At 36.6% G+C, this 26,728-nt stretch overlaps 1 pseudogene; it reads left to right on the top strand.

Moving 5' to 3' along the window:
• Positions 1 to 26,312, top strand: part of LOC131149487 (probable sesquiterpene synthase) — a 30,373-nt pseudogene extending 4,061 nt beyond the window's left edge.
• The last annotated feature ends 416 nt before the right edge of the window (positions 26,313 to 26,728 follow it).

The raw sequence follows: 26,728 nt of genomic DNA, 5'->3' as shown, positions 1-26,728 counted from the left end.
AGGACAAATTTTATTATTCCACATGCATTTAATAGTTAACTAACAAAATATTCATTTCGTCAATAAAATTCAATTATACGAAATTTTGTAGTATTTTTTGTAAATTCAGGGGTTAGAATCATATTTTGAAATATTTTTTTGGATTTTATCCAAATTTTTATGACAAAATACTTATTTATAATCAATAATTTTTTTATGTAAATTTTTTTTAAAATTTATATATTTACAATTTCAAAAATAAAATTTAAGTTTAAATTATATTTTTAAGGGAAAGTTATGATTAAATTTATTAAAAGGGCATGTTTATTATTTAAATTTAAATTTGCCACGCGTCAGCTCCTCATTGGCCATTAGTTTAAATCTCGCAGCTTCATGCTGCGAAATTTTGTCTGCACGCTGCCACGCGTCAACTCCTCATTGGCCATTAGTTTAAATCTCGCAGCTTCATGCTGCGAGATTTTGTCTGCACTCTGCCATGCGTCCGCTCCTCATTGGCCATCAGTTTAAATCTCGCAGCTTCATGCTGCGAGATTACGTGAACATTAGTTTGGGAAAAAATTTCCTAATCAGAGTATTAATGTATATTTTATTTCTTCTTAATTATAAAATGGGAAAAAACTCCTGCACTTTGGCTTTGGGATTTCTAAATGGCACAGGGGACACCAGGATTGAGGAGACAGACCGGGTGGGCCCACTTTCACGTCTCAACTGCAACTGCATCCAAAAAGCCCAAAATTAATTATGTCCCTCCTTTTTCTAAATTGATAGTTTTGCCCCCGCAGTCTTCTGCAAATATGTCCTCGTCTCCTCGTTGTATTATTAGACTATCCATTTATCAATTAAACACTTAACTAATTAATTCATTAATATGCTATTTATATATTTTTTAATAAATATTTATATATTATACATTTATTTATGTTGAGAAGGGATTTATGAGAAAATTAATCATTGGAAGTGTAGGATAGGGGGTAGGGATAGAGGCGGGGTGAGTCCCACTGCACCGTGTTCATGGGGTGCCTTGTTATTAAGGGGATGTTTGTCATACACATATGTTGGGGATGTGGCTTACATTCAGAGCGAATCACATGTATTGGAGAGAGTTGCGTGAAGCAAGAGACAATTGCATAAGAGGAGTTTGTAGGACAGAGGGCAAACTATGGACGAATTGGGCCCTAAAAATTAAGAAAATAGAAAATAAGTATGAAGTTGTGATGAAAAAATTAGAATCTAAAAATATTGCTGAAAAAGATAAAGACTTGAAAATCAAGAAATTTGAGAGCAAGAATGAAAATTTGATGAAGGAAATAGAAGATATTCGATCCCAATCCACTATGGAAATTGAGAAAGACAAATATATTTCTGGCGTCTCTCTGGGAACAAGGAACTGATGGGGAGACAAATATATTTCTGAAAGGTGTCCACAGCAGAAAAATTCCCTTCACATTTCTTCCGTCTCATTGATGAGTTATTTTATCAATTAAAAACTCATTATCTTAAATAGTTTTCAACATAAAAGTTGTGAGATGCTCTTTTAGCTTTCTGTAAATACCAAAAACGTTCAATTTGTAGTTGTATAGAAAATATTATGTTTGAAAAACTAAAGGTGTCCGTGCAAAAAGCGCCCCAACGATAAAAAACGATTAGTTTTCAAATTTATTCATATTTTATTACCCCAACAGCCATAAAACGGTTATATCTCTAATTGGCCTATAAATACCAAGTCTATACACTTGGATAAGACAAAAGAGACAGTTGGAAAGCCTTGTTGAAAATTCTTTCATTTTTTATTCATCTTTATACTCTCTTTGAAGATCAAAATCTATTTTCTCCTACTCTTTCTTTTTGAAAATATTTTGGGGGAAATGTTTATGGGTTATACAAGCAAGGCTTGAAGAAATATTCTTCTCCTACTCTTCATTTTAAAAAATCCTTTGGAGAAAATATTTTGAGTTTTACAAGGTAGCTTTGAGCAAATCATTTCACTCTATCGTTTTTACTTGAAAAATATTTTTGAGAGGAATATCCTTACTTTAGCAAGCTTCAAATTTTATAAATCATTTGAGAGTGCATTAAATTTTTTACATTGTACAACTCAGCTTATTAAGAAGCATTTCATTGTACGAAAAATTCATTCCTTATATCATTTGTATTTATAGTTTGGATTGTGAACCATTGTGAGGTAGCTAGGCCTCGTATGGAAGCATTGGATTGTAAAGAGGTAGCTACATCTCGTGTAAGCAGCGGATTGTAAGAGGTAGTTACTCCTCATGTAAACAACAGATTGTAAAGGGAAGCTTCGCCTTGGTAAGAAGCGGATTGTAATGGGAAGCTCTGTCCCAATTTTAAAGAGTGGATAGTGGAATCTTTGGGTGGTTTGCCCAAGGCGAGGATGTAGGTGGGAGTTGCCGAACCTCATTAAAAACTTTGTGTTTACGCTTCCTCTTCCTTATTCTATTTAATTTCCGTACTTTAATTTTCTTACTTATATGCTTATATTCAATTTGTGCTGAATGTTATAATTATTTTAAATATTTGCATACATTATTATTTGTGGGATTCATGCTTGTTTAGAAAAACCCTAGGTTGTGTTATACTGATTGTGGAATTAAAATAAGGATAAATTGACCTAAATTTTTTTTAAAATACCCAATTCACCCCCCTCTTGAGAATACACCATAACTCTCAATTGGTATCGAAGCCTTGTTTCAAAAAGGTTAAACGCATTTGTTAAAGATCCAATGGCTCACGTTGGTGTATCCCTATTTTGTGAGGGACAATTTTGTTCTAGGCCTCCAATTTTTTGGGATGAAATTTTAACAATTGAAAATTAAAAATGAGTGTTTTTATCAAATTTATGGATTGGAGGGCTTGGAGAATAATAGCTCAAGGGAATTTTGTGCCTATGAAAATTGTTGATAATATTGAATTTCCCAAATTAGAGAATGAGTTAAATGAGGATGATATGAATTTATTGCAAATTAATTCAAGTGCTTTGAACATGATTTATTGTGCTTTAGATGCCAACATCGTTAAGGAAATCATGGCATGCTCAAGTGCAAAGGAGATATGGGATGAACTCACTAGGAGATATGGAGAGACCAGGGAGAATGTAACTACCGCTCCGGATGCTTCAAGCTCAAAAGATCAAGAAGGAGAAAATGCTTAGTTTATTGCTCTAACCGATGAACAGGTACATTCCTCTCCTTCTATTTCTTTAAATAATTCATGCACTGATTCTTGCGATTTATCTTGTGAAAATTCTAGTGAATCATGTGATGAATCTGGTAGTGATGATAGCATGCCATCTTACAAGGAATTACAAAATGGATTTATTAAGGCTCATAAGATTCTAATAAAGTTGTCAAAAAAGAAAATATTTTTGAAAAATGAAAATAAAATTTTAGCAAAACAAGTAGTTGATTTAAAAGAATCTTATAATATCCCAGAGAAGGAAAAGATTGAAAAGGAAGTAGAACTTAAGGAATTAGAAAACAAGAATAAGGCATCATTGAAAGAACTAGAATCTGAAATTCTTGTTAATAAGGAAAAAGATTTGAAAATCATGAGATTAGAAAACAAGAATGAAAAATTGGAAAAAGAGTTGAAAGTCTTAAGATCCCAATTTTCGAGTGATAATACAAAGGATCTTCTTATATTTGAACTTGAATGTAAAGCAAACACCATGACCAAAGAATTTGTAAAATTGCAAGCAGTTTGCAAAGGCTTAAAAGATTTAAAAATGATAAGCCTAGAAAGAAAAGTAGGGGACCAATCGAAGATCATTTACACATTTACTAGAGGCAAAGAAAATTTTGACAAACTCTTAGGTTCTCAAAAGATGACCTTAGATAAGGAAGGTATAGGTTTTAATGGCATTAAAAATAGGAAGAAGAATAACCTATACATAGGGTACTTTGTAAGAACATCTAAACATTATGCTAGTACCTCTCTGGTCCATATGCTCACACCATGTGCTTTTTAAGAAAAAAGAAGGGTCATATCATGTGACAACCCGAATAAAAATGGTATTTAAAATAATAAAGAGGAAGAGAAATTTCTAGAGGACTTGTCAACGAAGACAGGGGATTTGTCGACGAAGACTGAATTTCGTCGACGAAGAAATACCGAGAGAGGTTTTGAGCCGACTGAATTTCGTCGACGAGGACTGAATTTCATCGACAAAATTAATGAAAGATTCATCAACGAATGACGTGGCTCGTCGACGAATCCAGTTCTATATATATACAAAAATCCGATTTTTATCTTCTTAACTAAGCTAACTCCCTTCTCTCTCTCTCTCTCTCTCTCTCTCTCTCTCTCTCTCACATCAATTTTGGGCAAGATTTATGCCGGATTGACAATCCGAAGTCACCACAACGCTCCTGAGAAAGTTCTCTCCAAATCTGTCGGAGCGGATCGTTGGTGAAAGCAAGTAGGAAATCATCCTTGACTTGAGGTAAGACTTTTTAAACCAAATTTGGTCTTATGGTAGTTATAAGAAATGATGTACACATAGAAATACTAAAGTTTAATACTGAGAGTTTTCAGTTTCAGGGTATTGATCAGGAAATCCTACGGGAGGTAGACTAGGATATTTTTGGGGCTTTCTCAATAGTCAAGTAAGGGAATAAACTAAAGTAGTTGCTTTTTACGCAAAATTAGTATTATTATGAGCAAATTGATTTTCTGAAAATATTTACGATATTTGAATATTATGGAATAAATGCACGTTTGGGAAAAAAATACTGTTATTATGTTGAAACATGTATGTATGTATGAAATGTCAGAAAATTATGATTTTAGAATCAAAAGTATGATTTTATACAGCACATGTGTGGCATGAATATTATTTTATGTGAAATATAATATGAAATGAAAGATTTTACGAGCAAAGCATGTTTTCAGGTATTATGAAAAGATGTGTTATGTTACGATGATTTTGACGAATATATATATGATAATTAATTTATTTTCAGAATGTATATACCTGAAATGTTTTCGGCGTAAGGCTGTATTTATGTTTTCGGCACGAGGCCGTATTTATGATTTCGGCACGAGGCCGTATTTATGTTTCAGCACGAGGTCGTATTTATGGTTTCGGTGCGAGGCCGTATTTATGATTTCGGCGTAAGGTCATATTTATGATTTTGGGGCGAGGCCGTATTTATGAAAATGATCGGCACGAAGCCGCTATTATATCATGTATTATATGTTATCAAAACTCGGATGTTAGTTTAGTTCAGTTTCAGGAGCTCGGTACCGTAGCTATATGTAGATCAAATATCTCCATTCAGATTAGTGTTAACCATCCCACGAGGGGATGGGAGATGAATAGTCGATGTGGCTTTCAGTAGAGTGTGGTCGTCCACCTAGCAGTCTGGACCAGGGTGTGGCGGGCTCATCGTACTTACAAACATATTTGATTCGGCAGTGGTCGGCCAGGCCTTGTTGGGTCCCGCCTTCGGGCTACACAACCCATCATAGGGGGTAATATATGACATTAGCTAGCTATTCATCCTGGGTATGTTTTCAATATTATCAGTTATAACAAATGTTTTATATACGTTATGATTTATTAATAAATATGAAAGTACATGAGAATTTAGTATGTTATGATGAATGTTTACTGATATATGAAAGGTACTGTATATGTATAGTTGTATTAAATGTTCATGTTGCCACACAACTGTATTTAGTTTATTTTCCCTTACTGAGATGTGTCTTACCCCAACATTAATTAATTTTTCAGGAGACCCTAAGCGACCGGCAGGTCGTGACCGCCATTGAGTTTACTAAGTTACCCCGTTAGGAGGGTAAGATTTTGTATTAGGATCAGAATTGTTTCGATTATGGGGATCCCAGATGTATTTTTAAATGTTTTGGAAGAATGTAAATTGTAATGACCGGAATTTAAAATGGTATTTAAACAATAAAAGAAAGGGGAATTTAAACCGAAATAGAAGGAGGCAGTCGACTTCGTCGACGAATGCTTCACGTTCGTTGACAACATTGCATTTTGGAAGGAAAAACGAGGGAAAGTTATCAAGGCCTCGTCGACGAACACAGGGGATTCTTCGACGAAGGCAGAAGAGGATTCGTCGACGAAGGCAGAAGAGGATTCGTCGACGAAGGCAGAAGAGGATTCGTCGACGAACACAAGGGATTCGTCGACGAAGAAATACCGAGAGGCGTTTTGAGTCGACTGAATTTCGTCGACGAGGACTGAATTTCGTCGACGAAATTATTGAAGGATTCGTCGACGAATGACGTGGTTTCTCGACGAAATCCCCTGTTCTATAAATATGAAAAATCTGAGTTTATCTTCATAATTAAGCTAAGTTTTCCCTCTCTCTCTCTCTCTCTCTCTCCTTCGGTTTTCTCTTTTTCTTTTGTCGATTTCAGGCTAAATTTATGTCGGATCGACAATCCAAAGCCACCACGACACTCCTGAGGAAGTTCTCTCCAAATTTTCCAGAGCGGATCGTTGGCGAAAGTAAGTTGGGAATCATCCCAAAGTTGAGGTAAGGTTTTTTAAGCCAAATTTGGTCTTGTGATAGTTATAGGAAATGATGTACGCATAAAAATACTGAAGTTTAATACTGGGGGTTTTCATTTTCAAGCATTGGTCAAGAAATCCTACGGGAGTTAGACTAGATTGTTTTGGGGGCTTTCATAGTAGCCAGGTAAGGGAATAAACTAAGTTAGTTCCTTTTGAGAAAATGTATGTATATATATAGTATTTGATTTTATGGAAAGTAAATATGTTTATATATATATATGATTTATATTTGGGAGAATACTGTTTAAATGATGATATGTTGAATAAGTGAAAAACTTGTTTAGTGTGGCATGAGTATAAAATGTTGTAAAATAATGTTTTCTGGAATGGGATTATGATACGGATTTTTTATAATGGGAAACCAGCGTACGGGCCGGGATTTTTATATATATGTTTGCCGATGTACGGGTAGTGCTATGATGTGATTTGCCAGCGTACGGGCTGTGCTATGATATGTTTGCCGACGTACGAGCCGCGCTATGATGTGTTTTTTCAGCATACGAGCTGTGCTATGATTTGCCAGCGTACGAGCCGAGCTATGATAAAATGTGTAATACAGACGTACGGGCCGATGATTTTCATGATACACGTATATTTGCAAAATGATATGATTGATGTGAAAATTAATGATATGAAATATCCATGTATCACAGTTTCAATTTTTATTATGTGGTATTAGAACCTGGTTGGCTTGGTCTAGGCTAGTACTTGCACGGTACCGTTGCTATGTGTCCATGGTCTTCGTGATCATGATATTTGTGTTAACGCCGCTGTACAGAGTGGTGTGAGTTTGGATGGTCGATGTGGTTATTAAGAAGAGTGTGTGATCGCCCCTGGTTGTTGACCCTATGGGTCATACCCTGTTTTGATTATGACAAATACTTAGGTATTTAATGACTGCCAAGTTGATGTGCAGGTTTATCTTGGTAGTATCCTATGATGGCACTCGGAGACCTAGAGGAAAACAAAGACTTTAAAGACCCTAGATACAATTTATTTGTTGTAATTTATATTCGGGTCTGTAATATTTAAGTCGGAAAGGTCTGTAATAGTAAATAGGGATTGGTTTGTAATAAGCTCACACACATCACATGTATGATTTATTACGTAAGTTCAAACAAACCATAAATCAGAAATGACCTTAGAAAGACCTTAGGGTGTACCCTAAGTGACCCTAGAACACACACATTTACACATATGTTTGTTAGGCACTGGAATAGGGCTTGTATATTTTGAAATAGGACCGAAATGCACACATGGTGCACTTCCGGTCGACCAGCCCAGGTAGTTCAAAAGGCCCTGGTCAACCGAAACCTCCCTAGGTCAAAAGTTTGACCACCTGGTCAACCAAACCAAGCAGTTCAAAAGGCCCTGGTCGACCGAAACCTCCCTGGGTCAAAAGTTTGACCACCTGGTCGACCGAACTAGGTAGTTCAAAAGGCCCTGGTTGACCAAAACCCCCTGGGGTCAAAAGTTTGACCATCTGGTCCACCGACCCTTTTTGTACTCCAACTATCTAATCGACCGGAGGGTCCTCAGGAGAATTCCTAATGATCTGGTCAGCCGAACCAGCCAATTCAAAATGGCCTGGTCGACCGAACCTCAAAAAATTGAGAAATCTTCTTCTCCTGGTCATTGAAAAATGCATATTATCTGGCTAGTATCTTTGTGTGAACTATTATATTGAACATATCTTGTGATACAAAGATTGTTTGTTTGTCACTCTCACGTACGCATTACACTGATAGAAAATACCTTTGAGAGTTGAACCATTTAGACCACATTGAGCTTACATATTATTTCATATTGTGGTGTATGTGATTGAACGTAATTGGGTACAAATCTGCTTTACTTGAAAGCACAATCATTGTACTGTTTGTTTTATTGAGCAAACCTGTTATATCCCAGGCACGGGCCTGAAGAGGGAGACTAGCCCTGGAATAGTCTCAGATTGGCTTAGACCCGGTTAGGAAAGCTAGGTGCGTCGTCCTGTTAAGGCGTGTAGGTTGAGGTTAGCCCCGCTAATTGACCTAGTTAAGGTTGAGGTCAGCCCTGTGTTAATTTGACCTGGTTGTAAACGGTGCCGCTCCACCCTTAAGTGAGCTATTAGTGGAATCCTCTGGCTTGCGAGCTAGAGGCGGGGACGTAAGCACAGTTGGCCGAACCCCGATAACATATCGTGTGCCTTGTTTATATTTCTGCACTTTATATTTACCGCAAATGTATGTTATGGTGTGAATGATGCGCATTTGGAACTGCATAGAAAGACCCTAGGTTGTATTATACAGCTATCTCATTTAACCTAGGAGATAAAAGTTTAAAATTCCAATTCACCCCCCCTCTTGGGAATACACAAATTATAACACTGGTGTACGGACCAGGTCAGGCAAACCCATCGGACTTACAGACTGTACATTTGACTTGGCAGTGGTCGGCCAACCATGGTCAGGTCCCGCCTTCGGGCCACACAATCTAGTCATGTGGGAGTAATACATGACAACAGCCAGCTAACCTACCAGAAATGTTTTTATGTTATTAATACTATATGAGATAAGATATGTTTATGAAAATGCAATATGTTTTGCCATGATTTGATATGTATATGTTTTCCTAGATTTAACAAAACAGTTACTGGATATGTTCTGTATAGGATATGTATAGCACAGTTTACTCATGTTGCCACACACTAGTATTAGTTTATTTCCCTTATTGAGAGGTGTCTCACCCCTAAATTTTATAAACTTTTCAGGAACCCCAGATAGGAGAGTGAGAAAAGCCTTGTTGATCTATAGCAGTTACCCGCCCTTCCTAAAGGGTAAGTCTTGTAGGGATGGTTAGGTTTTTGTGGGAAATGTCCCCAGATTTTATTTTTGGGATGTATATACTGGATTACAGTGAAAGTAGTGACTCTGGTATTTGTGTAATAAGATGGATGTTTTGTGTTTATAATACTATGATTATATATTTCCTGCTACTTAGGCTTCCGTGTTGTGTTCTGATTTATCCCTGTTACCCACGGGTCCAAGTGTACTATGATCTACTGAGCTGGGAATTATGATATTTATTTTATTTAAAAAAAACATTAAAATTGGGAAGGTCATCATAGTGTGGTATCAGAGCCTAGGTTGTTAGGTTCTATAGACTCTAGAATGCAGCGGAAACGATACCAGAGTCTAGGAAGAGATTTAAGGTTGTTCTATAGTCTAGAGGCAGGACTTCCGTAGTAGTTTCTGTGTTTTTCCTTGGGTGATGTTTTCAGGAAAACCATAGTAAGCTATTGTCGGGTTGTGTTCTTAGAATGTAGGACTAGGGATTAGAAATGTTGAGATAAGTAGTGAGGATAGGATTACTGAGTTGCAACTGTTATTTTCAAGATGGATCCAGAGGGAAATAGTGCTCATGCTAGTGGTAGTGATGGAGCAGGACCATCGGGTGCAGCTGGGACCGACTCTGACACGGTATTACGTAGCGTGGCTCAACAGGTTATGGCTGAAATTGCTAGGAGCTCAAGGGAGCAGAGTGGTCCATCCGCAGGCCATGGGTGCACTATAGAAAAGTTTACAAAGATGAATCCTTTGACATTCTCGGGTGGAGTTGATCCTGCAGCTGTCGAGAACTGGATATAGGAGACCGAGAAGGTCTTGGCCATGTTACGGTGTATTAAGGAATAGAAAGTCCTCTTCGCCACCTATATACTGACAGGAGAGGCCGAGAGGTGGTTAACTGCAGTGATATTGTTGGAGCAGCTGAGGGCGACCCCTATAGCTATGACATGGGATCGGTTTAAAGAATTATTCTTTAATAGGTATTTTTCAGCTACCGTCGGGGAGGCTAAGGTAGAAGAGTTCCTAAATCTGAAGCAGGGATAGCTATCCGTCCAGCAGTATGCAACACGTTTCATCGAGCTCTCTCGTTTCGCCCCATACATTGTTCCTGATGAAGTGAGGAAAGCCAGGTAGTTTGAGAGAGGCTTAAGACGGAGCATATTCAAGCAGGTGGTAGTGCTGCGGATCCAGGACTTTGCTGAGTTAGTCAGCAGGGCAGCTTTGGCGGAGATTGGTGATCGTCTTGATGCAAAGGAGCAGGGAAAGAGGAAGAGGTCTACATCTACGGGCTACCAGCAGAGTCATAGACCTGGTCAGTGGAGGAGAGGAAACCATGGCAGAGGGCGGAGACAAGAGACGGGAGGACTCGAGGTGCAGGCAGGGCAGGGTCCTTCAGTCTGTCAGACTTGTGGTAGGAGCACTGGGGGGAGTGTCAAGCTGGTGGAGTGGTGTGCTATCACTACGGTAGATCAGGGCATGTGGTGCGAGACTGTCCTACCCTACCGGATGTAGTTCCAGTGTGTTATCGTTGCAGTAAATCAGGGCATATGGTGCGAGACTGTCCTACCCCACCAAATGCAGTTTCAGCTCCTAGACCATACCGAGGAGGTTATCAGACACCACGTGGAGGCCAACAAAGGAATACGGCTCCAGTCAGGGTGTTTACTCTGATGTCGGGTGAGGCTGAGACGTCAGGTGACGTGGTGACAGGTATGGTTGTTATGCTTTCTTTTAAAGTTATTGCATTATTTGATTCAGGAGCTATGCACTCGTTCGTGTCTTTGGCGTGTATTAGATTATGTGGGGCGGAAACACAATCATTGGATGTTGAAATTTTGGTATCTACACCGACTGGGTCGATAGTGAGATGTAGTAGGGTGCTCCGAGATTGTCTAGTTGATATTCAAGGGAAGACTTTGTCTGCCGATCTGATAGTGCTAGACATGCACGGGTTTGATGTTATATTTGGCATGGATTGGCTAGTAACTAATTTTGCCAGCATAGATTGCCGGGCACGAGAAGTGATATTCAAATCTCTGGGGGAAGTAGAATTCCAGTTCGTAAGGTCGCGAGTGCAATCCCTGCCTTAGCTAGTTTCAGCTATTCAGGCCAGAAGATTATTGTTGAGTGGTTGTCAGGGATTTGTGGCGGTTGTGAAGTAGATGTCAGAAAATGAATTGAAACCTGCTAGTACGCCTGTAGTAAAGGAGTTTACAGACGTTTTCCCAGATGAGTTACCAGGATTACCACCCGATCGTGAAGTAGAATTCCCTATTGATCTACTTCCAGGTACAGCGCCGATTTCTAAAGTACCGTACCGAATGGCGCCAGTACAGTTGGCAGAATTAAAGAATCAGTTGCAAGATCTGCTTGATAAGGGCTTCATACGACCCAATGTATCTTCGTGGGGAGCTCTAGTTTTATTTTTGAAGAAGAAAGACGTGACCATGAGGATGTGTATAGACTATAGGGGGATTAATAAAGTGACAATCAAGAATAAGTATCCTCTATCCCGTATCAACGATTTGTTTAACCAGCTCCAGGGTACACGGGTGTATTCAAAGATTGACCTCAGATCCGGCTACCATCAAGTAAAAGTGAAAGCAAAAGACGTCCCGAAGACAGCCTTCAGGACCAGGTACGGGCATTACGAGTTTCTTGTTATGTCGTTTGGTTTGACGAATGCTCCTACGGTATTTATGGACTTGATGAACATAGTCTTCCACCAATACCTAGACCAGTTTGTTGTTGTTTTTATTGATGATGTACTTGTCTATTCGAAGAGCTATGAGGAGCATGAGACGCATTTGAGGCAGGTTTTGGAGATGCTTTGGGAAAAGAAGTTATACGCTAAGTTCGGTAAATGTGAATTCTGGCTTGAGAAGGTCGTGTTCTTGGGGCATGTTGTATCAGGAGATGGTATTTATATGGACCCTAGCAAGATTGAGGTAGTAGTGAATTGGTTTAAACTAAGAAATGTTTAGGAGATTAGGAGTTTCTTGGGGCTAGCTGGATATTACCGTCGTTTCATTGAGGGATTCTTAGCTTTGTCAGGACCTTTGACATGATTGACGAGGAAGAATGTCAGATTTGAGTGGGACGACAGTTGTGAGTAGAGTTTTCAAGAACTAAAGTGCAGATTAGTCACAACACCAGTATTGGTTATCCCATTGGGGGGCGAGGGGTATGTTATTTACAGTGATGCATCCTTGAAGGGACTTGGCTGTGTATTGATGTAGCATGACAGGGTAGTGGCGTATAAGTCTAGGAAGTTGAAAGAATATGAAAAGAACTACCCAACACATGAGAATTGGCTGCAGTGGTACACGTGTTAAAAAGTTGGAGGCATTGCCTATACGGCGAGCAGTGTGAGATTTTCTCCGACCACAAGAGTTTAAAGTATTTCTTCACGCAGAAGGAACTAAACATGAGGCAGAGAAGGTGGTTAGAGCTGATAAAGGATTTTGATTGTACCATCAGTTATCACCCGGGGATAGCAAACGTGGTAGCTGATGCGTTGAGCAGGAAATCTAGAGAACCAATGCTGGCAGCTATGGAAATCCAGCATCCGATCATGATGGATCTGGAGAAACTCGGCATAGAGTTGGTGGAGAGTGATCTTCTAGTGTGTATTGCCAGCTTAGTAGTACAGCCTACTCTGCAAGAAAGAATTAAAGCCGCCCAGAAGGAAGACCGAGATTTAGGAGAGGTGATGAATAGAGTACAGAGTGGTCAGGGGGAGGAATTTAGTATTGCAGATGACGAAGCTTTGCGATTCCGTTCCAGATTATGCGTTCCTGCCGATACTGAGATCAGGAAGACTATTTAGAAGGGGCTCACAGATATTTGTATACAGTTCATCCCGTAGTACAAAGATGTATAGAGATCTGTGAGAGTCGTACTAGTGGAGTGGCATGAAGAGAGAGATCGCCGAGTATGTAGCTCAGTGTTTGACGTGCCAGCAGGTAAAAGCTAAGCACCAGAGGCCGGCAAGGCAGTTGCAGCCATTATTTATCCCAGAGTGGAAGTGGGATCATATATCTATGGACTTTGTGTCAGGACTGCCGATGGCATTACATGGTTAGAATGTCATTTGGGTGATTGTTGACCGTTTGACTAAGACCACCCACTTTATACCTATCAAGATCAGCTACTCCCTCAGCTGTTTGGCGGAGATTTACATTCAGGAAATAGTTCGTTCTCATGGGGTGCTTGTATCTATTATGTCAGATCGAGACCTGCGATTCACGTCACGATTTTGGAGGAGCTTTTAGGAGGCTCCGGGGTCTCAGTTATCATTTAGCACGACATTCCATCAGCAGTCAGATAGGCAGACTAAAAGGACGATACAGATACTAGGGGACATGCTCCGTGCGTGCGTATTAGATTTTTGGGGTAGTTGGACTCAGTTCATGTCATTGGTAGAGTTCGCGTATAATAATAATTACCAGTCCAGCATTGGCATGGCACCATTTGAGGCTCTATACGGTAGGAGATGTCAATCTCTTTTGTTTTGGGATGAAGTGGGTGAGCGGCGAGTAGTGGTGCCAGAACTTGTACTGCAAGCGCGTGATAAGATTTGGCTTATTAGAGACACGATCAATGCAGCTCAGAGCCGATAGAAGAGTTATGCCGACCATCGCTGCAGGAATTTAGAGTTTGACGTGGGTGATCACGTATTTTTGAAGATAGCTCCGATGAAAGGGGTTATGCGATTTGGGAAGAAGGGTAAACTTAGTCCTAGGTTTATCAGTCCATTTGAGATTCTAGATAAAGTAGGATCGGTAGCCTACAAACTAGCTTTACCACCTGCGTTATCCACGATCCAAGACGTATTCCATGCTATGTTGAGGAAATACGTCCCAAATCCTTTTCATATCATCAGTTATGATGAGTTGGAGCTTAGTAATTCACTGGTGTACGAGGAGGTACCAGTACAAATTCTAGATAGGAAAGTACAGGAGCTACGTAACAAGAAGATTCCTCAGGTAAAAGTTTTGTGGAGGAATCACGCGATTAAAGAGGCGTCTTGGGAGTCCGAGGAGCAGATGAAATAAAGGTATCCGCATTTATTCCAATAGATCTTATTGGGTAAAATGTAAGTGGATAGGTAATATTTCTTTTGCAGGTACATGTAATGGTATAATTAGTATAGTATTTAAGTTTTGAGAGAATGATTTTCTTTTGTATATGTAATCTCCCATGACTTGGAATGTAACCACGGTATTCCTCCGCCATAAGTGAGAGTAAGTAATAAAATAAGTAGACCCTTTTTTTTGCTAAGGGATGATGAGTTTGATGAATAGTAAATTTCGAGGACGAAATTTTATAAGGAGGGGAGAATGTAACGACCCGAATTTAAAATGGTATTTAAACAATAAAAGAAAGGGGAATGGAAACCGAAACAGAAGGAGGCAGTCGACTTCGTCAATGACATTACATTTTGGAAGGAAAAACAAGGAAAAGTTATCAAGGCCTAGTCAACAAACACAGGGGATTCGTCGACGAAGGCAGAAGAGGATTCGTCGACGAACACAAGGAATTCGTTGACGAAGAAATACCGAGAGGCCTTTTGAGCCGACTGAATTTCGTCGACGAGGAATGAATTTCTTCGACGAAATTATTGAAGGATTCGTCAACGAATGACGTGGTTCATCGATAAAAACCCTTGTTCTATAAATATGAAAAATCCGAGTTTATCTTCATAATTAAGCTAAGTTTTCCCTCTCTCTCTCTCTCCTCACTTCGGTTTTCTCTTTTTCTTTTGTCAATTTCTGGCTAAATTTATGCCGGATCGACAATCTAAAGCCACCACGACACTCCTAGGGAAGTTCTCTCCAAATCTGCCGGAGCAGATCATTGGCGAAAGTAAGTTGGGAATCATCCCAGAGTTGAGGTAAGGCTTTTTAAGCCAAATTTGGTTTTGTGATAGTTATAGGAAATGATTTACGCATGAAATTACTAAAATTTAATACTGGGGGTTTTCATTTTCAGGGTGTTGGTTAGGAAATCCTACGGGAGTTAGACTAGATTGTTTTGGGGGCTTTTTTAGTAGTCAGGTAAGGGGATAAACTAAAATAGTTCCTTTTGAGAAAATGTATGTATATATATAATATTTGATTTCTGGAAAGTAAATATGTTTATATATATATGATTTATATTTGGGAGAATACTGTTTAAATAATGATATGTTGAATACATGAAAAGCTTGTTCAGTGTGGCATGAGTATAAAATATTGTGAAATACTGTTTTCTGGAATGGGATTATGATACGGATTTTTTTTAATGGGAAACCGGCGTATGGGTTGGGATTTTTATATATATGTTTACTGGTGTACGGGCCGTGCTATGATGTGATTTGCCAGCGTATGGGCTGTGCTATGATATGTTTGCCGGCGTACGGGCCGTGCTATGATGTGTTTTGCCAGCGTACGGGCTGTGCTATGATTTGTCGGCGTACAGGCCGAGCTATGATAAAATGTGTAATACCGGCGTACGGGCCGATGATTTTCATGATACACGTATATATGCAAAATAATATGATTGATGTGAAAATTAATGATATGAAATATCCATGTATCACAGTTTCAATTTATATTATATGGTATCAGAACCTGGTTGGCTTGGTTTAGGCTAGCACTTGCATAGTACCGTTGCTATGTGTCCATGGTCTTCGTGATCATGATATTTGTGTTAACACCACTGTACAGAGTGGTGTGAGATTGGATGGTCGATGTGGTTATTAAGAAGTGTGTGTGATCGCCCCTGGTGTACGGACCAGGTCAGGCAGACCCATCGGACTTACAGACTGTACGTTTGACTTGGCAGTGGTCGGCCAATAATTGTCAAGTCCCGCCTTCGAGCCACACAATCCAGTTATGTGGGGGTAATACATGACAACAGTCAGTTAACCTACCAGGAATGTTTTTATGTTATTAATACTATATGAGATGAGATATGTTTATGAAAATGCAATATGTTTTGCCATGATTTGATATGTGTATATTTTCCCAGATTTGACAAAACAGTTACTGGATATGTTCTGTATAGGATATGTATAACACAATTTATTCATGTTGTCACACACTAGTATTAGTTTATTTACCTTACTAAAAGGTGTCTCACCCCTAAATTTTATAAACTTTTCAAGAACCTCAAATAAGAGAGCGGAAAAAGGCCCACTGATCTAGAGCAGTTACCCGCCCTTGCTAAAGGGTAAGTCTTGTAGGGATGGTTAGGTTTTTGTGGGAAATGTCCCCAGATTTTATTTTTGGGATGTATATACTGGATTACAATGAAAGTAGTGACTCTGGTATTTGTGTAATGAGATGGATGTTTTGTATTTATAATACAATGACTATACGTTTCCTGCTGTTTAGGCATCCGTGTTGTGTTCTGATTTATCCCTGGTATCCACGGGTCCAGGTGTACTATGATCTGCTGAGCTGGGAATTATGATATTGATTTTATTTAAAAAAAATGTGAAAATTGGGAAGGTTGTCACATAAATAGATACAGTATTTTGGGAATGTAGATAACTCTTGTATTATGCTTCTAGTATTATGCTTTATGGATGGATGATTTTGATTTTATATTTACTGCTTAGGTTTCCGTTGTGATTGACAGGTGTCCCCGTTACCCACGGGTTCGGGTTGACCATTTAATTTATTATGTTATATTTTATATTAAGGAATTTGAGGGTCGTTACATATCAAATTTGATTGCCCTTTCAAAAAAAAAGGTTTGAAACCCAAACAAGTCTGGAGAGTCAAAGAAATGTCGGGTTTTAACCTGTGAAGACTCAAAGAAGAATGGGTTATGAAGAAAATCAACTCTTTAGAAACCAAGGAAAAATGGGTTCTAAAGGGAATTACATAAATTGTTTTTTCCTTAGTTTTTAGAATTTGTCCAAAAGGGGTAGTGATAATTAATTAGTGAATAGTGCTTAAATGTCTAGTCTTGGTATACACATTCATTGTCATACTAAGAACCATTGAAAAGTAAGCCAATATGAAAATTTGTGTGATAAGTCCAATCTAATCGTTTAATGTAAACATGTCATAATGATTGGACAAAATATGATAATTTTGGTTATAACTTGCTCAAATAAATCCACTTCCAAATGGACAAACATGTCTTCATTTGTTAAATGAGTTTAATGCTATATCAATGCTTAAATGTGATTATCTTAATTATAGCATATTTTTTCCATTACACAATCTTGAGCTTTAAGGAATTGATCATAGTACTATTTATCTTTTATCCCTGAACTCATCCAAGAGCTTTCAAGAAAGATCATAATACTCGTTGCTAGATTTTCACTTTTTTTTTTTTTTCAATAAACATCTTTACTGAAAAGTTTGGATGATGTTATCAAAGATGGGTTCTCTAAAGATAAATTCTAATACTAATCCAAGAACCCTCACTCAACCTTGAACCTCAAAGTATTTTTGAAATGCAATATTTTATATTATTCACATCATACGATTAAGTTAAAAAGAAAGTAAAGTTAGTCTTAATACATTTCTGAATTCATAATTAATTTATCTTGTGTAAGAGTATTTATGCATTCTCCCCTCATTAGCTCTCGACCTTAAATCAAATTAATTAGAGCTTTTGAATAATATGGAATGGCTAGGATGGCTACACTAGGTTTCAATCTAAAAGAAGGTTAAAATGCCTAAAAAACCTATGCACAAGTAGTCAAAATGGAAGGTCATTCGCACTAGTGCCCCTCACATGCTGCAAAAATGTGAAAGTAGGCTAAATTCACTAAATGAATATTGATTTTGACCTTTTGGTTCCTTAAGCCTATACATTTAAGGTTAAATCTAAAATTATTGAAAATTGAGGACATAAGATAATAAAGAGTTGGCTGCATTATTGAGGGTGAGCAGCATCAATTTTGAAATTCATCGGATAAACACTATAAGACATTCTGTTTATTTTAGGAATATTTTTTTATGCTTTATGCCTTTGTGAGAACTGCATATCACTATCCATATCCTGCTAAATGTTTAAATATATTTTATGGATAGTTAATATTGTTTACAACATAAACTATTATTAAGATATACTGAATTGCATACTGTAGAGATAATTAGGGTACTTGCATGCTTGAGCTGAATGTCATCTGCATGACTAATGCAGATCCTTATGAATTGCATGTTGGTAGTTAACTAGGATCTTGCATGTGGTCTTGAATGATCATATACAATCATACATACCAACTAGTTGACCGAGGATATAACTCCATAAGAATGATTTTAAATACAAAATTATTTTACAAGTCTTATGAAGTATAATAGTAGTGATAATGTTGAACTTAGTGTTTTAACCTTAAGTGGTCACTTAAACTATTGCATACAGGTTGGACTTTAGGATTACATTTATTGAAAAATGCATGCAAAATCAATGGGATAAGTTGGTACATGTTGGATCCTATATGCTTTGTGCTAAATTAAAATACATGTACAAATTTTCAAATTTTATGAATTTTCCTATAGTGCCCTAAAAACTTATGCAGATTCTCTAGTTCTAGGAAAATCTAGTTAATGGACACCACTTAGTCCAAATCTTTGGATTCTGAACTTGACTCAGGACCTAAATGGTAAAACATCATCCTTTTAATTAAACGTTTCATGGAGTGATGATGGTCCATAAACTAAGAACAAATGCATGACATAGGGGGAGTTTTCATGTCTCACACACTTATTGAGTATTTTGAGTCATGTTATCTTCATAATTGAACCCCCACAAAAGCCTTGATTGGCTATCATACAGTGGCTAAAATGCATAATGTCATGCTTATGTGATAAATGTCTCATATCTGTTGCATGCTGAAATTTTTTTTTAAGGATGAATATATGATGTATGCCAAATGAACACCATCCTTGGACTAAATGTATGTATGCAAATATACAGGGGAGCTATGTCCCATCATTAAAAATAAAATAGAGCTTTATTATAGTATTCTTGTGGATTCATTTGCATCATTGTTTTTGTTCTTAAGTCCTAAGTTTTTATGAAATCCATGAACATCATATCCTGTTTGTTATGGATTTATACTATGACATGGATTATTCTTGGATATATGAACACCATTGTGAAACTTAATTTCAATCTTCCAATGCATGTGTATTCTATAGAATGATTTTACTGGCTAGATAAAAATAATCTTAATTAATATCTAGTAAATTTTTTTTTTAAAGACTCATATTCATTACTTATACTGTGTTAACGAATTTTTCACATTTGGTATCAGAATAAGCAGTTAACTTCATCTAAGCCTGCTTTTCAAATTAATAAGGGGAGCTCTTAAAGTTAAATTTCCATATCTTGTTGTACTCACCCATATTTTAGCTTAGATTAGAAGTTTTGTGAGGCATGTGTGTTTATGAATGATGCTTTTCTTGAATATTATAAGTAAAATATATTGCTTAGCCATAATTTTTCAAAATTTGCCATATGATCTGGTATTATATTGTTATATCTTTAGGATCTATATGGTTGGTTTTTCTAGTTATTTGTCAAAATATTCTATGTTTAAGTGTTAAACCAGAAAAATATAGCTTGCTTGAACTTGCATGTTAAAGTTTCTTTTTCAGCAAGTATAATCCCCAATACTTATTGATAATATCCAAAGGGAAAATTTTTTAATCTTTATGGTAAGAAATGAACCTTTAATAGATGATATTTTGTTCTTTTGCTTCAAAATTTGCAAGCTTAAATGCATCATGACATGTGCTTTCGTAATGTTTTTAAAATCAATTGTGTGTCATGAAATTTTAAAACTCAAGCGCTTTATTTTTAAATGGTCTTCTTATCATAAAATAAATTTGTTAGCCCTTTGCTGATGACAAAAGGGGGAGGAGTATTTGGAGCAAAACTATCATATAAATTGCATCCTCTTGCCCTTTTGTTAATTACAAAATGGAAAATAATAAATGTGTTGAATTGAATATTTTTTAAATCAGCTTCAACATAAACTGCATATTAAACTAAACTGATCTCAAATACTCAACTTAGAAATTTTTAAAGTCTTCACGTGTGAATATGAACTTTATTGAATATTATTTTAAATTATGCATTTTGTAAAGGAGAGCCTTGTCAGGCAATCCCAATTTTGCTCATGTGTTTGTCATTATCAAAAAGGGGGAGATTATTGATTTTTTGAGTCCGATCCCTATTTTGATTATAACAAACCAGAACATCTCATTTGTGCATTTAGTCTTTGAACAGATTTATGATGTAGAATGCACAAATGAGGGATGCAAAATGGAAGCCAATGAGTACCTAATTGAGCACAAATTATGGCGTATTCCATGGAGTATTAAAGAGCAGAGGCCTGAAGATTTTATTTATTCTTTAAGTTGTAATAGTAATTAGGTTTCAATTTGTGCATGCATAATCATATGATTGGAATTGAAGCTCTCACAAAATTACCATGATCTTGATTGAACTTAGGGGTATAAACTTTTCATGAAAACATTTTTTCCAAAACAAGTTTGTTTGTTTGTTTGTTTTTTTTCAAAAAACCCCTTTATGTTTCTTCCATCGCATTGATGAGCATGTTTCTCTATCAATAACCCTTTATCCTAAAAAGTGTCCAACATAAAAGCTGTGGGAGTATCCCTTAGCTTTTTGTGGATACCAAGTAAGTTCAATTTGGAGTTATATAGTAAAATTTATATACAAAAACCTGAAAGGTGTTTGCAGCAGAAAAATTCCCTTCATGTTTCTTTTGTCTCATTGATGAGTTCTTTTATTAATTAAAAGCTCATTATCTTAAATAGTTTTCAACATAAAAATTGTGCAATTTTTTCTTAGTTTTCTGTTGATACCAAAAACATTCAATTTGGAGTTGTATAGAAAAAGTTATGGCTAAAAAACTGAAGGGTGTCTGCGTAGAAAGCGCCCCAACGTCCGAAAAATGGCTAGTTTTCAAATTTACTCATATTTTAATACCCCAATGGCCATAAAATGGCTATATATCCAATTTTCTTATAAATGCAAAGTCTATACACTTGGAGAAGACAAGAGAGACAGTTGGAAAGCCTTGTTGAAAATTCTTTCACTTTTTATTCATCTTTATACTCTCTTTGAAGATCGAAATCTATTTTCTCCTACTCTTTCATTTTGAAAATCTTTTTGGAAAAATTCTTTTGGGTTATACAAGCAAGGCTTGAGCATATATTCTCTTTCATATATTTTTATTGAGTGCCTTCTTGCTATTTGTTTTTAAAGGTCAATCTTGAAGAAATATTCTTCTCCTACTCTTCATTTTGAAAAATCCTTTGGAGAAAATATTTTGAGTTTTACAATCAACTTTGAACAAATCATTCCACTCTATCAGTTTTACTTGAAAAATATTTTTGAGAGGAATATCCTTACTTTACCAAGTTTCAAATTTTAAAAATCATTTGAGAGTGTATTAAGTTTTTTACATTGTACAACTCAGCTTACTGAGAAGCATTTCATTATACGAAAAATTCATTCTTTATATCATTTGTATTTACAGTTCGGATTGTAAACCGTGGTGAGGTAGCTAGACCTTGTGTGGAAGCAGCGGATTGTAAAGTGGTAGCTACGACTTGTGTAAGTAGCGGATTGTAAAGGGAAGCTTCGCCGTGGTAAGAAGCGGATTGTAACGGGAAGCTCTGTCCCAGTTTTAAGGAGCGGATAGAGGAATCCTTGGGTGGTTTGCCCATGGTGAGGACATAGGTAGGAGTTGCCAAAGCTTGTTAAAAACTTTGTGTTTGCGCTCCCTCTTCCTTACTCTATTTAATTTCCGTACTTTACTTTCCACACTTGTATGCTTATGTTCAATTTGTGCTGAATGTTATAATTATTTTAAATATTTGCATACATTATTATTTGTGGGATTCATGCTTGTTTAGAAAAACCCTAAGTTGTGTTATACTGATTGTGGAATTAAAATAAGGATAAATTGACCCAGAAAGAATTTTTAAATACCCAATTCACCCCCCTTTTGGAAATACACCATAACTATTAGACGCACTAAAACAGACGTTTGAGATTTAAATCAGTATTGAACCTAACGAAGATAACCATGGTGATGATGATCTTTACGATGTTACGCTCTGGTTTCGACCACAAACAAGAAGGTTATAATGTTTCTTATGGTAAGTTTCTTGTCACGACCTTTCTGTCATTTTCTTAGCTGGTTTGAGACTAACCACCACTTCACTTATTCTGATGGACTATAACACGCTTTTTGGCAAGGAATGGATGCATCAGGTGTATTCAACAAGTTCAAAAATGATCATGGTAACTTCAAGGAATCTTTAATTAGTGATGCAAAAGGATTGCTAGGCTTGTATGAGGCTAGCCATCTGAGAGTTCATGGAGAAGATATCTTAGATGAGGCTCTTGAGTTCACTACTGCTCACCTCCAATCAATGGTAATCCAGTTGGATTATCCAATAGTTGATCAAGTTGCACATGCCCTTAAGCAGCCACTATACAAGGGCTTGCCTAGATTAGAGGCTAGACACTACTTCCCTATCTATCAAGTAGATGTTTCCCACAACAAAAGTTTACTAGAAATTGCAAAATTAGATTTCAACTTATTATAGTTATTGCACAAGAAGGAGCTAAGTAACATAACTAGGTATCTACAAATGCTTAAATTTTGTAAGTACAAATTATTTTAAATGAACACGTGTACGTACTAATATGCATGTAATTCATCGGATGGTGGAAAGAATTGGACTTTGCTACCAAGCTACCTTTTGCAAGAGATAGAGTTGAGGAGGGCTACTTTTGGACAGTGGGAGTGTATTTTGAGCCCAAATATAACCTCACAAGAAGAATACTAACTGAAGTAATTGCTATGATATCTATTCTAGATGACATATATGATGCATATGGCAAACTTGAAGAACTAAAGATCTTTACGAAAGCAATTGAAAGGTTTCATTCATGTGATTGATTTAATGACACTTTTAATATATTTTCTTTTTTTACTTCATTTCTATCTGTGAAACATAGTTTCCTTATTTAGAATGAATCAAATTGCATGTGGGACATTAGTTGTATGGGTAAACTTCCAAGTTACATGAAATTGTGTTATCAAGCACTTCTTGATGTGTTCAATGAAATTGAGGAAGACATGGTCAAAGAAAGAAGCTTGTTTCATATGTACTATGCAACATAAGTGGTACGAGACTTTTAGATCGACTAATTCTATGTTCTTTTTCCATATATAAATTTAATTAGGTTAATTCTAGTCTGGATGAGTACATGCGTGCAGCACTAGTAACATCTGGTTACACGATGCTTACAACCATATCATACCTTGGCATGGGAGAAATCGCAACAAAAGAAGCTTTCGATTGGCTTTTTAGTCATTCGATGATTGTTAAAGCTTTTGAATCAATTGGTAGACTTATGGACGATATGAATTCCCATTAGGTACATATATATGTCTGTATATGGGTGTATCTAGTTAGGTGTTGGTTTTTTGAGTCCGATCTCCTTTTTGATGCTAACAAACACAAGCGGTTCTTATGTGTGCTTTTAAGTGTGTGAATGGGTGTAATTCAGGTCACACATAAGATTAAGAGAACATGGAAGTCATGACACGACTCAAAGCTCATATCTGGTGTATTCCATAGAGTTAAAGAGCAAAGAAGAAAGAAGAAGACATTTGTGTTTTATTTGTATTGTTTTTATTTTCATATCTCTAGTTTATAATAATGCATGCATCTGCATGATATGAATTATATACTCAGATGGTCGTAGTTTGACCATAGGGAATCAAATGACCTTAGGGCTCCCTTTGGTTGACTGACGCTAGATTTTTAGGGTTATTTCTCAAAGGCTTAACATTAATCATCATATGAATAGGGTAACTTTTATAAGAGAAAAAGAACCGAAAATGCCCAAATTGGCATGTTCGGTCGACCGAACTCAATTATACTGAGTTTCTCTATCAACCGAACTCCCACCGGGTCAATAGGTTGACCTCTTGGTCAACCGACCAGATATATATAGGCAGACCTAGTCAACTGAACCTACTTCAGTCAACAAGTTGAGCTCCCAATCGACCGACTAGATTTATATGGGCAACACCCTAGTCGATCGAACCCCCATGTTGGAACTGCCAACCGCTCGGTTGACCGAACCTCGTAGTTCAAATAGACCCAGTCGACCAAATCGTGTGGGTTTGGAAATCGCATCAAGCCTGGTCAATCGAACCTATAGTTCAAAAATTCCCTAGTCGACCGAACTTGACTCCACGGTCAACCAAACCACAAAAGTGGTCGACCAGAGCTCTCAGGTTGAAATTTTTTTAAATGCATTAAAACGTCATTAAAATTTAATTAATCTTTTCCAAAATACTAAGTGTGTCTCAATGGTCAAAATTTTTAGAAAATCTATAAATACACCCTCATAACTCCAGATTAGCAACTTTGATTAGCCTAATTTTTCTCTCAAATACTTTTACTAATCAAAGTTCCTCCACATACTATTTTACTTGAAAAATTATTTTAGGGTCAAATCTTTTCACTCTCCAAACTCTTTTTGACTCTTTTGTTGAAAGTGTTCTTTTTAAGAGAGTATTTTTTGTTGGGCTGATTATTTTTAAAGTGTGGGTATTACATAAATGTTTTGAACATAAATCATATCTTCTCTAAACAATATAATTGCAAATCTTCATTGGAGAAAATATTTGGTTTACATTTGATCTTTGAAGCCTTTATTGCATGTTTCATATAATATCAAAGATCTTACATATTAGATTTTGCAAAAATACTTTTAGAACAAACCCTTGATTCTCCGATGCATTTGAAATATATTTTTAGGAGAATAGTTTATCGTGGTTCAAATCTTTGAAACATTTTATCATATACATCTCTCTTCAAATATTAGAATATTTATGTAGAAAAACACTCTTACTCTAATGAACATAAATCATATCATAAGAGAGTGCATATATTTAAAGCTTTATCGTGTACATCTCTGCTTGTATTTCAGAAGCATGTTTTATGTACAAAAATGTTTTATTGTAATGGTTGGGTTCATCCCGTTAATTGATCTAAGGAGTCTCAGCCCCGTAAGTGAAACTAGTTCGAATCAACCTAATAATTAAGCTGGGGTTTTCCTCGCCCCGTAAGGAGAGGATGTAAAAGACTTTTGTTTCGCCCGATTAATGAGCAGGTATAGTGGAATCCTTGGGAGGTATGCCCAATCCAGGGGCGTAGGCAGTATTGGCCAAATCTCGTTAACAAATCTTTGTATCATTCTCTCTCTATCTTATTTAAATTACTACACTTAAATTTCAGCATGTGTATGCTTGTTTATATTTTGTTATAACTATCTTGCATGCACACAAAACTAATTTAAATGAGATATGTAGCACACATGTATGTATGCACACATTGATAACTTAATCGTTGTACATATACGTTTTCAATATTGAATGAGATATGAATTGTGGTGAATCGGCGTGATTGTTTAAATTAGCGAAAAATGTTTTAAAACCCAATTCATCCCCTCCCCTCTCTTGGGATCACACCAATTCCAACATTAGGAATTTTGTCCATGAATTAAATAGCTCATTAACTTTCCTAACATTACAACTAAATTTTAATTTGGTCATGTTGTTTGAGCAAGAGCAAGAGCATGTGGCATCAGGGATTGAATGTTACATGAACCAATATGGAGTGCGAGAGCAAGAGGCACAGGATGAATTTGCAAAACAAGTGAGAAACGTATGGAAGGACATAAATTAAGAATGTCTAAGGCCTACTATTGTGGCAATGACTCTCCTAATGTGCATTCTTAATTTCACAAGGGTGATAGATGTCATTTACAAGGATGAAGGTGGGTATACGAATGTTGGGAAAGTCATGAAAACTAACATAACCTTGTTGCTTATTGATCCGGTGGACGTTTGAGTACAGCCAACTTCTTTGTCGGGGTTTAGTTGTAATTTTTCATTCTATTGTAAAAATAATAATTTTAAAAATCTTGTAAATAGATATTAATGTGAGCGACGTTTGTTGTGCTATTATGTTCAATCCATCTCTCTTTCAAATAATAACTAATTTTTTTTTGTTTATTTATTTGTAATTTTTCCCTATAATCTAGTGAGTAGTTTCAGTTGCTTAAAACATTTTTTAACGTATATTATTAAACATGGTGGTTCATTTTATTTATCAGAGTTTTGACTTTCTTTTTAGTCTTTATTATTCTGGGTTTTTGCTTGCTGTCATTCAAAGCTCTTTTAGGTTTGTTTAATTCTTGAGTGAAAGGAATTGAGCATATTATATAAAGTAATTGATAATAAAAAAAGATATTTCATTTCTAGCAA

Source organism: Malania oleifera, chromosome 1 (genome assembly GCF_029873635.1).
Source record: "Malania oleifera isolate guangnan ecotype guangnan chromosome 1, ASM2987363v1, whole genome shotgun sequence".
Taxonomy (NCBI): domain Eukaryota; kingdom Viridiplantae; phylum Streptophyta; class Magnoliopsida; order Santalales; family Ximeniaceae; genus Malania; species Malania oleifera.
This window is presented reverse-complemented; position numbering and strand designations above follow the sequence as displayed.